We start from the raw sequence: 14735 nt of genomic DNA, 5'->3' as shown, positions 1-14735 counted from the left end.
AGAGCCGAAATAAGACCAAAAGAATAACACCGCGGCCTATAACTCCTCGCGCACCTCGGCAGAGACAGCCGTCCTTCGGATTTAATAAATACGAACGTTAATCGCTGTATTTACGAGCAGCTTGTCTCAGCCTAGCTTCTCGCCCGTACCCGGAATCCCAAACCCCGAAATCTTTGGGCCCGAAGCGAGATTATTTTGACAGCGAATATCGCCGATGATCCGAATGATGAAAATTACGAATTTTCATTATTCTCTCTAACCACTGCTATTCACTCTCGGCTTATTTCTCAATTCCACTATTCTGAATAATTTATTTACCAGTAAAGCTCCATTTTGGCTCGACGGAAATATTTACGATTTTTTTTTAATACTCCATTGATACGCCGTTTTTTTGTTTTTGTTCAAGTCGGATATTCTAAGTTGTTTATATCGTCATGGTTAATCCTTTGGACGATTCTAATGTTCCAAAAGATGAAAATCTCGACTCTAAAGTGACTTGAAAAATCAATAAATGTATAGAGTTTAAAGTGAAGAATGTTTTTTAATTTAATTTCTCAGAGCGAAAATTTTCATGCGACAATCACGTTCAGAAATTATAATATCAGACATTGAATATTGTTGACACATGGAAATGTCAGAGTTAGGTACATCTATAATCCATGATGAAGAAAGAAACAAACGAGCATAAAAATTATCGGCAAAAAATGTCACAATTGTGAGGCACATAGTGCCAATGAGCCGCACCACTGTCGTAAACATTTTGGAATTCCAAACATGCAACTCGAAGATAATAAAAGAAAAAAAACGTTGAGAGAAAAATAAGGAAGATTAAGAGGTAATTATCGTCCTTTATGCCGGTCTGGCATGTGGGAGAGTCGGGAACAATGAGGGAAGTAAGTGAGCCGAGGTATAGGAAGGGAAACGAATTAATCCACCAGATGATACTCGAGTGTCGAAAGAAGCGGTAAATCTTACCGTAGTATAATAATTTAATAACACCGTGATCTTCAGGGGTCTCCGCGTGCAGCAGGGCTGCAGGTATGCGGTCAGCCGAAAGAACGAACTTCTTCCTCTCTCGCAGCTCTACGTATAGAGGAAAAGTACAAGGGACCGGAGCCGTCTTAAGTCAATAAATAACCATCTCTGGATTAAGAAATACTTAGGGTCCGGGAGGGCTTCGTGTCGTTAACTCTTTGAATGATGGCACTTTTCGTCTATGCCGACACGACTTACCTCACCTTGGCACGGATCGGCTCGGCGACGTGGAAATGGCGTCGCAACCTTGCATGGAAGTCCTCGCAGAACGCTTTTTAATTATCTTTAAACAATTACAAAATTCCGACATTGAACGCTAGACACCGGTAGCCGCGAACCGTTTGCGGCCTGCGGTTTAAAACGTCTCAATTTGCCGAGACTTGTTTCGAGATTAGCGGCTCGATCGACTCGCTAATAGCTTAAATTAGCGCGGCGGCACGTGGGGCGCATCTTCTTATTTTAAGGGGGCGCGAAACCCCGCGGAGTCAGATGAGCTGATCAGCACTTCCGGTCACGTGACGTCGATATGATGAACTTGTTCGGATTTTCGGATAAATTTCAACTGAGAATGTTTCTCGCCTCGGGATTTTTGTCGGGATAAAAAGATTGAAATAACGAATGAAAAAATAGAGCGAGAAGTGAATTGCTCGATTAGCGAACAGATGTATTACAATTTTATCACACGCTGCATCGTAAATTTTCAGAGTGTCAACGTTTGGTTTCAAATCGCCCCTTCCTGACCCAGTAATTCTTCGTCCTGAAAGGAGGAGACGATTTCGGATTCTCTCGACGTCCGCGGTTGGCTTCGAGTTTACAATGGAGATTTAGAGGGTGTAATATACCTCCGTAGCGTAGGTAGGATAGGTACACATGCACAGATAGAGGCGGAGAAGAATTCACCCGGAGTATCTTGAACTGTTCAAAGTCCCACACCGTGGACGCACATAAGCAGGGTATAAGTATACGTAAGTTGTTATATTGTGTGGATCGAGGAGATATCGTGGGCCGAAACGGCAATTTGAAAATCCCATAAACTTAATAAATTTATCGGGCAGTTGCTGCGGCTGTCTACGCAGTGAAAATGAGGCTTCGGTATGTATAATTCAAAAATTCAAATTACGTGGGTATTCTATTAGGTGTGAGCGAGGGGGCTACGCATGTGGCGGCATCTGAGGTAAAAAGAGGTAAAAATGAAGGGGAAGAGATAGAGAAGAGAAGAGAAGAGAAGGAATAACTTTGTGAAAGATAAATAAATAACGGGTGCATGCATAACGAAGGGAAGAGGGTTGATCGGTAGGGGCGAGTGCGAGCGGCGCAGAAGAGAGGAAAAACGAGAAAGGGTGTAGTGTAATAAATTGGCGGTGAGATTATTCTAGACGTGCATTAAGACGTCAAGCGGCGCTGCCGGAGCCCCGGACGACGGATAAACTATTGACCGACGCCTTCCTCGGCGGCGTTTAGCTGCCAGAAAGCCCTGGCCAAAGGCGCGGCCCGAGCGATGGGTCCGATCCGGGCTCGCCGGAGGAAATTATGTTCAACCTCATCAGCGAAGGTGTGAACGGGCCCATCCGAATTCGTTACCCGCTTCGAAAAGCTCCGCCACCAGGACTAGAGGGATACGATTCCTCTCTTTACGCTTCGGATTTGAGCTGCGGCCAAGAGTATGAGGAAAAGGGGGCCAAGGAGAGAGATATTTCAATTAACGCAAACCCACGCCGTGATCGATGTGTAATAACTCTCATGGCAGTCCGTGTTACGGGCAAAGAAAGAAAAAAATTATTGTTTCATGTATAAATTTCTTCCGTAGATACATGATGCTGTTTATTCCAGATTTTTTAATAATCGAAATTGTGGCATGTGAACAGGTGAATATAGGTATATATATATATATTTAATCTTTGACCGAATCTCGATTTTCCTGTGTCTTTTTTTATCTCCATTTCTCTGGGGGTGTGGGTAGTTTTTTCACTCCGGTTCGAGGGGTGGGGTGTTAACAAGTCATCATCATTCTCCGGTGAAAGAATAAAGAATACATCGCTTTATGTTCTCGGGAGGCCCGCACCCGCTGAGGTCTGGGGGCCAGGTGTTTGCGGGATAATATATTACTTAACACCCACCAAAACCCGGCGCTGCCGGCAGGGGGTCGCCCGTTGTAACACCTAGCGAACGGCCAGCGCCTAATCTATTTGGCTCTACTATTATGTACTATTATATACCGTACGAAGAAACTGATTGGAATCTATCCCGGCTGTTTCATCAAATTGCACGCACGCACGCCGGATTGAGAGACCAACGGCGAAGGGGTCGTTACTGAACGGTCTCGAGTTCAAGTCGCAAATCGAAGAAATCTTGGCCAAAAGAGAAGAGAATCGGTAAAGCATGAGTCTAATGATCGGTGTATGTGTATAAACTTGTCAATTCGAGGAATGGCCACAGCTGGCTTCTGTAAGAATTTAGAATACATACGACTTGTCAATTTATTTGAGATAAAAATTCCAGCGTATAAAATGTATATTACGTGTACAGTGAATTCACATCAAAAGGTTTTGCGGAATTCGAACAAATGTTTCGGCTTTTTGTATTATTCTGGCAAGTTGCTGTGTAGCGATTTACGCCAGATATGGAGAACCATATCAAGTTTCTGCATTTGACTGCCGATTCCGCGTTCACACATAAATATTCTTACACTACGCGAATTGCAGGCTGAAAGATAGCAATTTGAGTAGAAACCTGAGGCTATCGTTCACGTGAGAAGTATGACTTGAAATGCGGATGATTACACGAGCATAAATCATTGACGAATGGGTTCCAGCTTCGTCTGCGATCCTTGAAATCAATCTTCCCAAGATTCCGAAGCCCTTTCGACTCCCCCAAAAACTCTTTAAACTTTCGATATAATTGTAAAGTACATTCAATCCGAATGCAGCCACCCGACGAATCATCGTTAATTGATCGCATGCAATAGACTCGTGCAGTGCAGTGAGTAGAGTGATCGCGGTGTGCGCAACGCTCGTCGTTCACCGTAATTAGCATAATGAGCTGTCAGAAGCGTAATCGTCGCCACAATCTCACCAACTCGCCCGAAGCTCTCCAGAGTCCCCGAGTCCCAGAGTTTACGTGTGTAAGTATGTGTTACTGCTGCTGTTGCTGTTGCTGTTGCTGCTGCTGCTGCTGCGCACTTGTCAAGTGGTGTAAAGGGTCAGACTCGACTTTGCGCGCTATTAACTTGTCTACCGTACCTCCACTCCTTCCAACCCTTTCCAACTTGCCCCCGAGGCTCCGCCTCGCGATTCGTCTACCTTCAACGATTAATCGCTGCAGGACTGGACTGACTCACCGTTTTCTCCAAACGCGACTGAATTTCGTTCTTGGGACTGATTGCAAGTGTCTTTCGTCGAATACGATCTCCAAAAACGATCAAAATCGTCACTGCCTAAAAAAAAGCAGTTTCTAATGACGCGTAGAAAACATTATTCTTAAAAACACTTGTAATTTTCATCAGAGACCCCAAACTGTATAGGTTTGATATCAATCATAACTTTTTGATACACTAGAAGCAAAATGTGTGAAAAATTGTTCTGAACCTTGATTTTAGGCGATCAAGATATTAGCAATTCCAAATTGATTAGAACTTAATTTCTCTTTTTTTCGATACGTCAAGCCTTAAACCAAGCTTCAATTTCCGACCAACGACACATGCACCATATTTTCTTTACATAAAATGACGAATCCTCAGTAAATTTTTGACTCAATTCCAGAGAACCCTTCCCCTGATTAAAAACTTTCTGACAAGAAAAAAAGAAAGAAGTCGAAACGCGCGTCACCTCGAGTTCTTCGATCTCGGAGTCCTCAGGATGAAGACGTCCGGACCACCAGTCGTTCGCCGGTTACACGGTCGGCACAAGTTCTCACACCTCGAGAGCGGCCCTCGGTCAAAGGCCTGCGGGGGGCTGCCAGTGGAGGCTTACCGGGGGGCAGGCGGGTCCTCCTGCTGCCCCGTACCAACTTCTCTATCCCTGTTGCTTGGGAACACGGGACTAATTGATACGTAAGATTGTGCTCGTCCCGTTCCATCTGGTCCCGTCAACCTCCACCCTCCCTCCCTCCATCCCTTCGCAGGATGAAAGGACGCCGATCAAATTTATTATTTACGAGATCAGTCTCCCAGCACCTTCGCAGTCGTGTCTCATCTCCAGCCACCCGTAACTCCTTCGGTTGTCTAGGAAAATCCAGCTGAGAGTTTATCGCTGTAAGAATTTGGAACATTTTCATGATATTTTAGAAATAAATCAATTCAGATATTTTTATTAATTCAGAATCTTTACAGTCAAACTTTATCTTTGGTTTCAACGTTGGAGTGTGGACATTCAAAATGTTGCGGGTACAAATTGACGAGCAGAATTAAAAAGGACTTCGAGTGTACCTGCATCTGAAATTAAAAACAAAAAAAAAACGGAGAGAGACTATTTATATTTCTCTGCAAAGTTATTTTTTGCTCGAATTTGTTTGTGGGATTTAAAAAGAAACTAGCACTTACAACATTTTTTAAATGTCCTCTTCAGCTTATGCTGGGGCCTGAATTCGTCTCCATCCGAACATGATGCCAAAATTCATGGAAAAACATCGTCTCCCATTTTTGACCATCCGATTCCTGAACGAGGTATTTTCTCCTCGAAGATAAGGACGCGGAGCATCTTACGTCGAGAGTTGCAAGCGAGAGTTTTGAGCGGCAGGAACCACACGGCGAGGCCGAAGGCGTGGTTTCGGTTTGATTTAGCGCAGGCTGGTGCACAACCGCGCAATTCTCGGCCTGCGAGAGCTAAGCAACGATGCAGTCTCACTCTAGGGCGTCAACTTTACAGTCGTTTAGGGTTTACGAGGGTTTTATGAAGGCCGCCGACCGGGCCTTTGCTGCGAGTCTTCGTGCCCGAGCGCGCAGCTCGATGCTGGGGATACTCTAAATGCGCGCGGCCGAAGTGCAGCGATGCGCTTCTCTCTCGCAGGGTTCGAGTGCATAAAATTCTACGGCGAAGAGTTGCGGAAAAAGGAACCACGATTATTATTTTTCAATTTGCGGGGGCCGGAGAAATGGGATGGAACAAATTTGGCTAAAAATAGGAAGAACGGTTTATGGTCAGTCACACTGCATCATCATTTTTTACCTCGATTTGCAGGGTGAAAATTAAGAACACGATTAACCCAGTTCCACTAGAATGATTTCAGCTTCTTCGTCGCCATCAGCAATGGACAAAAATTTGTACATAAAATGGAAACGAACGAAATATTGTTACGATATTATTTTTGACTTTCCGCTTTACCGATACTGTGATACTAAATTTCCATCGATCTCTGAGGCCCTTTTCCGGTTCCTTTAGCTTCCGCATCCCGATGGTCAGCAAGTCGCACCGTCAAGCTGTTTGTCTTGGGCTAACCAGACCCGGAGGCGTCGGACGGCGGTGCTATTTCCAAGATTGCACTTTATCTGCAGTAATTTATCTTGCCCCCCAATAACCGGGTCCACCTAGCTCACGGTACATGCGAGAACCATGGCGAGAACTGGCGTCGAGAAGATAGATTTACGAGTGTTCCGTTTCTGTAATTAAAAGGAAGAATGAGCGAGGCGCGAGTGGCCGCCGTCCGATCGGCCGGTTCAGTTCTTCGTCCGTTATTTATTTACTCTACCCACCTATTTCGGAGCCGAAACAATTTTCGAGCGAGAGCCGCGGCTGAGCAGCTTGCATATATATATGTATATATATAATATGCAGCCGGTTATACCTTATATGTTGTATAATACAAATGCTCGCCGTGCGGTTTCTCGCCTACCGAGAAAACCGGCCGAGGCCCCTTGGCAAGGATTTAATTAAAAATTAATCGCCACAAATTAATTTATCCAGAAAATAAAGAAGGAGAAAAAGCAGAAGAAGTAAGGATCGAGACTAGATCGATCCTTCCACTCGTCCGGCGGGAGAGGATAAACGGACGGATGCTGGGCACCTCGATGATCGCGGGGTTCCATGGCGTTTGCAGGAGGCGGGACGCTGCGTTAGCCGGTCGTTATACGACTGCAACTGATGATCGAAATCTCTTCTCGATCCGAAACAAAAGAGCAGCGTCGTCGTGATGAGTCAGGGAAGAGGAGGGAGGAGAGGAGGAAGATCGAGGGAAGGCGAAGCAAAAAAAAAGAAGACGAAGGAGCTGCGAGTAGGCGGAGCCCCGTTGCAGGAACCAGTTTGACTAATTATCAATATCTTATTATCCTTCATACTCGCTCGCGTTTACCTGATCGTCAAACGAATTGTTTACAGGGTGGGGGTCAGAGAGTAGAATTATGGCCACGATATGAAATTTTCAGAAACGGAGAAATAGCACAAGTGACGATATATCGATAGAGAATAGCGACGTGTCGTACTAAATTTTGTAATTACAACTATAAAAATACATTTTCATTTTATACCCAGAATCATATTTTTTCCTAATCTATAACGAAACACGAAAATACTTAAGTTACAACAGTTTTAACTCCCACATACTTCAAAATTTGATATTAAATTGGATTCAGGCTGCATCTTGACCTCGAAAATTCGATACTACGATCGTTTTATCATCCGGTCAGACTATTTTTCGATTTTCGCATGACCGCGAAGTAGGTTGCAACCTACTCACTACGAAATTCTTCGCAGGAACCATTTTCGTCATCCCCTAATAAAATTCGGCTGCTGCCCACCGTCGCGCATGATTTCAACGACACGTATAATTCCCTCAGGATTTTCCTCCCCCTCGGAGTCAGTATCAGCTTGTAACAAACAGTTAGCCCTCGATTCGTAGACGGCCCGTGCAGTCTAGGCTCCGGTCGAACGGTGATCCAGGTTGGCGTAGGACTGGAAGGCAATTAACACGTCAGCCATATATCATGCTCGCGCATGGATGGGCCACCCTGCCTCACACCTCCTCGCCTCCATCCTCCATCCACCTCCAACCTACACGGCCATTCGGCAGCACGAATATTCGGCCGCTCCGCGCGTATTCACACCTCCAATAAGACCCTGCCAAGCTTGAGTCTTTAAATCTTAGCCGAAAGAACGCGAGCCTTTCTCCCGCAGCTCTGTCTCCGTCATCCTGCACGGGTGTAATTATCAGTCGCCATACTTCTTCCGAAATTCCTTGGTAATTCCTCTTCACCGAAACGCTGCGGATAAATATCGTCCGTTTTTCGCTGCTATTGTAATGTACGCTTATACAGTTTAGAGAGAGAGAGAGAGGGAGAGTCAACTTGCCTCTTTTTAATTACAGACATCAATTAAGACATGTTGGTTGAAACGATCAGCGCGAGGGCCTCGTCAGCGATTCGGGCCTTGGTAAGACGGGAAAGGTGTCGGTCGTAATCATTTATTATCTGGAGATTGAATTTCTCTTACGCTCTGCACCAGGTTTAATTAAAATATCGTTAGGAGTAGGCGTGCAGCGAAGGCCTCTGCTCGTAGCCGCGGTGATTCTCCTGCCTTATTTTCCCTCGCTTCGTTTTCTTTTCATTCAATTTTCGTTCCATGCTTCCGTGATGCTGCTCTCTTTACGCGCTGCATCTACGTAGGAAGAACGCTGTCAATGAACTTGACAACGTCGCGAGGTGTCAGTAAAAAATGAACGTATAAAAACGTGCGTCGGTTAGAAAGTAGGCGTTTACCAAGTGGTTTTCCTAATTTAGAAGAATACGCGGCGATTTTCACTCAACGACACTTGATTCAAATCAGAGTTTTCCAAGTCGACTTAACACTCGTGAAACGTGCAATATTTATCGCGGTTTACGTTCTTGCATGTTTACAACTTGTTACACGTTTCGTCGTTTCTTCGCTCTGTCGTGGGTAGAATTAGTAAACAAGTAGCGTGGATAGTCGCTGCTGCAGCTTCCACGAGCTAGACGGTGTAATTAATTACAATATCGCCCGACCATTTTTCACAGCGAGGAATCCTCCGCACGCCGCGCGAGAATAATTTAGCGCGTCTCTCTTTCTTCTTTTTCGGTAGTTTTATTTTCCAACTCGTTAAGAGCTACTTAAAATCATGACAATTATATCACAGGCGTTGCTGACTATACCGGGACAAAACTGCGGGAGTTTTTGCGTCGTGAGTTTGAAAAATCCGCAAAAAATTGGCATCGTCATTGCGCTAAGTTACAATCATTTTTCTCGCAGCTCTCCGCAAGTCAAGTCGAGTTAAATTCTGACGGTGACTGTACTCGGTGGATTTTTAACCGGCGATGTTAATTGATTAATTTCGTTTCATGTCACCTGCTGCCATCCTCCGTGACTCTAGCCAGCGTCGCGTCGATGACTGACTCGATACGCCGGCTCGGCGGAATAAGGCCGAGTTTCTTTCCGTATAATTCAATTTTTCAAATGACTAAGCTGAAAGCGCCAAACTGCCGAAACGACTTGGTCAGGCCCGTCGCAGGACTATTGGCCGAGTGGAGTCCTGCGGGCGTGGTGTTAAAATTAATAACGAACCGCTTGACGGCTCAATTTACCCCTGTCCCATCGCCCCGTTTTTTTACTCTCACCTTGTCCCGCTTTTCGAACTGCGTGATATTCGTTGCCTTTTTTCCTCCTCGTCTCCGCAGGTAAAAACGGAAATTGAATTATATCGATGCTTTGTCCGATTCGTGGAAACGTCGATCTTATACGCACGTCTAATATAATAATCTATTCTCAAAACTAGTATCTTCCGTTTCTTTGTCCTCCTTTCCGACGTCCCCTAACGTTTATTCTTCTATAACGGCAGCTTTTCGCTCTACGAAATTCGCCGCATATGTGGATCCTCGACTCACTTTCTACTCTTATTTTTCTGCCGTCTAAACTCGCCTCAGAATGCAGTTGCCTTTTTATCACGATTCTTTTTTCAACGCCCCTGTAATCGACCCAGCCGCGTATCAATTCCTGCAGGTCGACGCGGAGGCCGAGCTGAGGAGATTGATTTTTAGGCACAGTTTCAGGTTAACACCTATTAGTTCCCGCTGCGTATAAGCCGAATTCGAGGGAGGGGATTAATTTGTCAACTTGGCAGAGGCGAAATTAGTCCTCGGGTATGGCGAGCGAGTGATATTTGTTTCGATTTTGGGGTGGGTAAAATCGACGACGTCGTCGTCACCCGTAACCCAATATCTGACCTAATTTTATTTGACCAAAACCGATCGAAGCCGAGTCGAAGCGCGCTTGCGAGCAAGCCGCAATTATAGATCGACGAAAAGTGATCAGTTCGATCATGAAGAGAATTAGACAAACGCCCAGCTGACGACGAGGCGATAAATTCAAGCTTTTGCGCTTTTTCCTATAGTTTATCGTAGTCGATGGTCGATTTTATAAAATCTCACGTCCTTTCGGCTTCTCCGCAGATGCACGTAATAAGTGTGTTTAACCAAGGCTGATGATCCAATTTGAAAATTAATAAATATAAATCATCCTCGTGTTATTGTGGGCACGCATCATACATAGGTATATATACCAACATAAAAGACTGCAGGTCGGTGAAACGGCGTACGTGGGCGATCGTGCGCCTTGAAATTTTTCTCACAAATTAATTACTTCCTACATACAGCAGCAGCAGTTCATATATAGCACACGTACGTAGGCACGTATATGTATGATATCATGTACCCACGCCTGAACGGGGTGCAATCCGGTATCTCGCGTGCTTCCGATCGTACAACTTAATTGCAATCTAGGTATCCAGCCGTTCGAGAAATCTCCATAAATTCCGTCCAACCCTCTGCATTATAGGTGTATATACATATGATATAATACAGTCAGCCTGGAGAAAAGTGAAATCTTATATACCTAGAATTACATTCCAAGTATAAGCAGGATACCGCGATAAAACGATTCCGATCGTTCCCTGATCCCTAAGCAAGAGTCTGAAACTCAGAAACGGTCTCCGCGCGGTAATTCGCAAAAACCGTTTTCCCACCTCGGACTCGAGTGTCCCGTAACGAAAGCACCGCGCGTGCAGGAACATAAATTTCCGCATTATCGCAGCGCACCGAACAGCGTATAATCGAAGCGTTCGAAACAATCGACCATTAAATGGAATGGTCCCGCAGCAAATAATAACTCCCAATAATAGCGGAGTGTGTGTCCGCGTTCCGCACCGCACAGCTGAACGTTTTCGCGCGCATACTCGGAGTGTTTCGCACACATGCGATCGTTGGTAGGTACCTACGTACCTTCGAAGGTATCCCGAATGCGAGAAACGCTTTGGGAGGAGGACGGGGGCCATAACAGAAACTGCAGCAGCGTGGGACAGGCGGGAAACAAGCGCGCATCGGTAATGAGAGACCAATTAGAACACCCCGCCGATGAAATTACCTCTAACGTTCGAAATTCAAACCGCTCCCGCTGCAGTTGGCGTGCCGTTACCACCGTAATGCCCTCGGGCACGCGAGCAGCTTCTGTGCTTTTATATCGAGTTAACCTGCTCCCAGATTTTTATTACACGTAGGTACTGCACCCCTACCGATTCGACCTTTGCTCCTTTCGCCGTCGAGCTTTGCTCATCCTTATTTTCCAGGATCGGGGAAGCTCCGCTTTCGAAAAAAGACGATCAGGAATTTTGAAAAAACAATTGACTCCCCGAAGAAGCCGGATATCGCGTGTCAACCGCTGCGGTCCGTAATCATGTGGGTAATGGATGAAATAATAATACACAAGAACAGCAGACGCGGACTAATATTTCCCGAGGATGCCGCCGCTCCGGGATTCGGTCGCATTTTTTACCCACCCCGACTAGTAATTGGCTGTATTCTTATACGCGGGGCAGAACAAGCCTAATAGAAATAGGCAAGAGGTAAGAGAGTCGGGTTGGGCTGCCCGGGATAATTGGACGGATTCTATTAGACCCATCCTCGGGGCATCAGGCCCGTTTGATTTACAACGCGAGGCGTCGGCGAATTCGGGAAATTAAAACAGAGCCTCGAATTCCTCGGATGTATTACAAACTTTTCGTTGCTTTCGCCGATCGATCAGGATCCGAATTGTACTTTCGATCCTGGTTCGCTGATCGGAGATCGATGGCTTGATCGTATTTACAAAGTGGGATAACTTGGTCCGGATTAAGCCGAGTCTCGGCCGGCTGGGCCTGATATAGACATTTCAGATTGCGAGGCTCGTTCGACAGCTGTTCTCCCCCTGCTCCTCGACGTCGTCGCCATTTTAATTGAAAAAAGTCCCGCGGAGGCTGGGGCATCAATTTGGCCGATTATCCACCCGGCGAGACCGCTTCACCGTAGGGCCGGTGGTAGGTCGAACCAGGACAGAAAACCTACTATAGATTACCGGGCCTGTTATTATGCCGGAGCGGAGGTTTTTTCGGGACTAAAAATTGGTTTTTAATGCCGGGTTCGTCGCTTTCTTATGCCCCGCGGGACCCCCGCCGATAATAACTATATTACTATGTCCTACGGGATTCGGTATACTTTCAACTACACCAACCATCCACATCCCTCCCTGCGACTGACAACCAGAAACTAAAATGATCGGAGTGTAGAAGAAAAATCTATCAATCGGACGACGGCGAAAGCTCCAACAAGACTTCTGACTGTCTAAGAACTTGATTGATTAAGTGCAAGGCTTACATTCCTACCCCTTTATCTGTATAATATTTATGAGCTTGCAGACTTTTTGCCGAGAGTGCGGAGGATCGCAGACGCCGAGGTATAATCGAAAGCAGCAAACTCGGTATTTTATCGCGGCAAGGTGGATACTTTTTAGTAACACATCGTTACTGCACACGCTGGTGCATCGTCTTGATAAGCATCCCGCGAGAGGCTCGAGATTACGCGGGATGAACTGACCGACGTGTAGCCGCGAGATGAGGGAGGGCCTATAACTCGGCATCGATGTGTGGCGAGCAGTAGGTAACTTCGTGCCACGCCGGCCAGATGAAGTAAATCCGAGTTTTACGAGGCGGCACCGCCTCTTCCTCGCGCCCTGGCCCTCCTGGATCCTCCGGGGCCTCGAGGTGCTCGCTGGTATATGTGTTTCCAGGACTTATCCCGGAGAAGCTGCGAGCCGCCGTTGCCGAGTGGTCGTGATATTCTCACCATAAATCCACCACTGAGTTACCGCCGCCACCATGCATCCAGTTCCACCCCTGGATCTGGTGGGTGAAACGGTGAGGTTTATACGATGCATGACAGCGAGGTTGAAAGGCTTAAATAGAAAGCAAACAGTAGGTACTGGTGGTATCCGGAGTGCGATTCTGGTATCGGTTGAGCGAAGGATTTCCATCGTTGAAGTAAACGCGTGATCCCGATAGTTTTTCGCTTTCCATTTCCACGAAAATATCTGCCTGTAATCGTATTTGCCGAAGACTGTGCGAGGCATTTATACCCTTTTGGTCTGAAAGCTTTTTACTATAACCTGTCGGCATTCGCAGATAAGAGATAATCGACAAATGGTATAATGTTTGATTTTTCTGACAGTCAAATCCATCATAGTTGGAGAAATTTTTTTTTCACCGAGGTTATATAGAGATTAGAGTGTGTTTGCCAATCATTGGGTAAAACTTGCGCGGGTTTGTGCCGCCGTAACTAAACGACGCCACAAAATGTGATTCATTGCGTACACGGAAGGAGTCTTGAGACTGTAATAGGTTGAGCCGAGATTGGCTAAGACAAGACTTGAGATCACGTTGACTCAGCCATTCAGCTACGTTGCTATGGTATACCAAAGTGAACGTTTTGCGTCATAAAATTTGTATCGCAACGGCTAGAAGCCTTGCGGGTACTAAATTGAGCCGGAAAGATATGAATCGGTGAGTAAAAAGCTAGAGTGCATTTGATCAGCAGCCGTGTGTAAAGTACGTTGGAAAAAGAGTTAATCCAGTCACGTAGATTTGCGGTCTGAGAAATCAATTCGCAACTCGATCTGTTCGATGATGCGTTTCAAGTTAAGCGGCCGAAGCGGGCTGAATTGTAAAAGGAATCGAAGACGTCTGATATTCCTAGCTCCGCGCACATCCTAGGCGAGGCAGTTGCGATTAGGATCAAGAAAACGGGAAGATATTTATGACAGACGAAGGAGGAGATAACCACGTTGCGAAGATTTGTGTATCTACTCGATATTGTGACGTAGCCGGTGGTGTTTTATTATTTTTCTTATTTCTACTGTGCATACGCGGTAATATCTCGCATGTATATCTCAGCCTCGCATTATACAAGGTACGTGAAATAAAATTTGGTAATAAAATTTGTTCCCGCCAGTTAAGTCGAGCCGAAGGGTTGCCAAAAGCGGCTATTAATTTTTTATCTCTGATCTCCGCTCCGGGCAAGGAGAAGTTTTCAATATCTATAAGAGGCCGTAAAATCTTCATCTTGGCTCAGGACGCTCTCCGCATGCATGCGTGCTCGCATTATGCATTATACATACACGCGTCTACCCATATTAAGCTTTAGCTTACATTATTATTTATTCCGCATCCCGGGCATGAATTTCGCGGTATCGCGAGGTGCTCAAAGCTTTCTCTCTCTCTCTCTCTGCTTTTTTCTTCATCACAAGCGTATGCAGGAGCAAAATACTTCGTGGAATTTGGCGCCAAGTGACCCTTATTTCCGACAATCCGTCGATGAGGATACATAAACAATAAATTGAAAGGAAACTCACGGGCCCCGTAAGTGGGACCAGAAGCCAGATCGGCATTATACCAACAGA

The sequence above is a fragment of the Diprion similis genome, chromosome 4, assembly GCF_021155765.1.
Source record: "Diprion similis isolate iyDipSimi1 chromosome 4, iyDipSimi1.1, whole genome shotgun sequence".
Taxonomy (NCBI): Eukaryota; Metazoa; Arthropoda; class Insecta; order Hymenoptera; family Diprionidae; genus Diprion; species Diprion similis.
Note: the sequence above shows the minus strand (reverse complement) of the source record.